Raw genomic sequence first — 2,775 nt, 5'->3', positions numbered from 1 at the left:
ACCAATTTAAGGCCTAATATCAAGGAGAAACGTATGGACTTCTCCAAGAGCTATGGACATATTTGGTGATAGAAAGTCCGTAGTGTAAGTTCCTGCCTGGTTGGATGATAGACAGGCAAGGACAGTAGGTAATCATGCATATGAACAATTTTTTTCACCTTCTTGGCTTTAGCTACTTTTGAAATGATAAGTATAATAAACAATTATATTTTGATAGAATGCCTTCCATTCTGAACAATACTGTCTGAACTGTTCATCTCTCTATGATCTCTTGTAACTAAGGTTAGTTTTGTTCCAGTGGACAATCTATGCTGTCAGGGTAAGATATTCTGATTGGTCTGTTCCTACATGGAAGAAGGGTAAAGGGTCAGCTAGACATTTGTGCCAGCAAGACCTCATTTGGGAAATTTTAAGTTGCACAAGTTAAGAAGTAGCTCTTAAGCAAGGCTTACTTTGAATCCATTAGCTCCACAAAGCTAACTCAGTTGATAAATAAATACTTGAAAAGCAATCACCTTTGGACTTAGCTGTAAAGGCTTCAAAGTATGATCAAATTTAAAATGAAGAAGACAAAATTGTCATTGACAAAAAATTGCAAATGTGAGCAATCTACCAAACAATGGGTTTTTTCCCATTATACAAAGAATTTTAGGGAAATAAGATCAATAGTATATTTAGGAACAATAAGGGTTCCTTGTTATAAATAGTCAACCATGTATATATGCCTGTATAAAGATTCCATCATTAAGTACTTAAATTTAGAGGATACTACATGTTTCAGCAGCAGGTCTACCCAAATTACAACAATACAGATATTAACATGGCACTTGCGGAAGGATGATATGAAAATTTGTGAAGTATTCCATATTTTTCATTCTTCAAATGCAAGAAATGAAAAACAGTTATTAAAAAGTTGATTACAAAATACAAGTGTAACAATACCTGTAATTCATAGAATTAAAGGTTAGTTTGACATCAGTATATTAAATCTTCACCTGAGAAAGGCCTTTACATATCATAACCTTTACAAAACTTGAAATTAGTTAACATTGTCATTTTATCAGAAAGAAATAAAAAAAATACAAGGACCTAGGAAAAAAGGAATCTTAAACTTTTTCTATATGGAATGCAATCTGAAAGGACACATTAATGAACATATACATTATATAACAATGTAGAATTCAAATTATTATATCTAGGAGCGAATTAAATAGATTATGAACATTATACAAACATAGATATACTTTTTTCAGAAAAGCGCCATGAACATCTATAGTTTCTATACTATTCTTTTCAAAAGATGTTAAAATTATTTCTGATTTAAAAAAATCACAAACTCTGCAGAAATCATTATAGATGTATACAAACAACTCTTGAATACTTTTTGACATCAAAGTCAGGCAATTCACTTGGAAGAATACCATGGAATCCATGAATTTTTAAAGTAAGATATTGCTGTTGCTTTGTATTGTGAAAAAAATTGTAGGGACACAAAGGATGGACTGGCATTTTTGAAATTTAAGAAACTTAACCATACCATTACAACTTAGGAGAACAATTTGTACAGTCTTCCACAACTTCAAAGAGGTAGTAATACTTACTTATCCTTTTGGAAATATCAAATGCAGTTTCTTCCAAGTTGTTCTTCAGACCTGGTTTGATATCATGGTTCAACAGAAGGAGATACAGCATATCATTGTTATTTCTATTCCCAGCAGCGAGATGCAAGGGGGTCAAGAGAACTTTAGTTTGGGGATTGGTATCTGCATCATGATGAAGTAAGAAAGAAGCCACTCTGGTATTATTCCACATATAAGCACTGTGCAGGGGTGTCTAGCCATTCAGAATTATTGCATGAATATCTGCCTTGAGCTACCAACTCATGGACAATGTCTAAGTGTCCACTCTAGGCTTCCCAGTGAAGAGGGGTATACTCATCCTCATCCCTAGTATTCATCTGGGTGGCCTTTTTGGAAAGTAGTCTCCACACCATGGTAAGATGAATAATTTCAGGATCCAAAAGATGAAATTTTCTTGGATCTTACTCCATTTTTTTCTTGCAATTGATACTATTCCTCACTTTTTCATCTTACTTGCTGTCTTCGTCAGAATTGCCTAACCAGAGACTTTGAGTGCCAGTGGGAATGAGATGTCCATGTTTTTCCCCAAATAGTTCACATTGGTTGAACTGGTCAGAAAAATCTGGTGAATTTTCTGCATATATTTATTCACCATGATTTATTTTATCTTTTTCCATTTTTACTACTCGAAATTATTCTAACTGGAGAGTAGGGAATTTATAGAAAGCAGAGGAAAGATTTTCCTCAATATTCAAAGATACAGACTGAAAATGAGAACCAGTGGTGTCTTCACGTGCAGCTTATTCTAGGAATGAGAAAATAGGAAACAATGCCTTCTTTGTAAATGATTTGGGAAATACCACGTTATAGTGTGAGAGAAGTCACTATTCAACATATGGGCTTAAAGAGCTTTCTAATAGCTTTCTAATGTTGGTATTTAACATTCGAAAAAATGTATAATGCAATAGTAAAATAGAAGTCCTTTGTATGACTACCTAAATTCTTGTTTTTTTAAAGACATTTGTTTTCATCTAAAAATATGCCTATCTATTGTCTTCAGGTGATTTTGATGATTGAAGATGCTTAATGAGAAGTCAAAATGTATTAGTAGTCCTTTGCTATCAATTAAATTTCACTTTTTCTTCTTGGAGGATATAATGATCAAAGCAAACAATCAGCAAGCAATCGTTCAGAA

At 33.1% G+C, this 2,775-nt stretch overlaps 1 pseudogene; it reads left to right on the top strand.

Moving 5' to 3' along the window:
• Positions 1–772: 772 nt before the first annotated feature.
• On the top strand, positions 773–872 carry LOC122099212 (annotated as a pseudogene).
• The last annotated feature ends 1,903 nt before the right edge of the window (positions 873–2,775 follow it).

This window comes from Dipodomys spectabilis, unplaced genomic scaffold (genome assembly GCF_019054845.1).
Source record: "Dipodomys spectabilis isolate Male_0828 unplaced genomic scaffold, ASM1905484v1 ptg000505l, whole genome shotgun sequence".
NCBI lineage: Eukaryota > Metazoa > Chordata > Mammalia > Rodentia > Heteromyidae > Dipodomys > Dipodomys spectabilis.
Note: the sequence above shows the minus strand (reverse complement) of the source record. Positions and strands in the feature narration are given on the sequence as shown.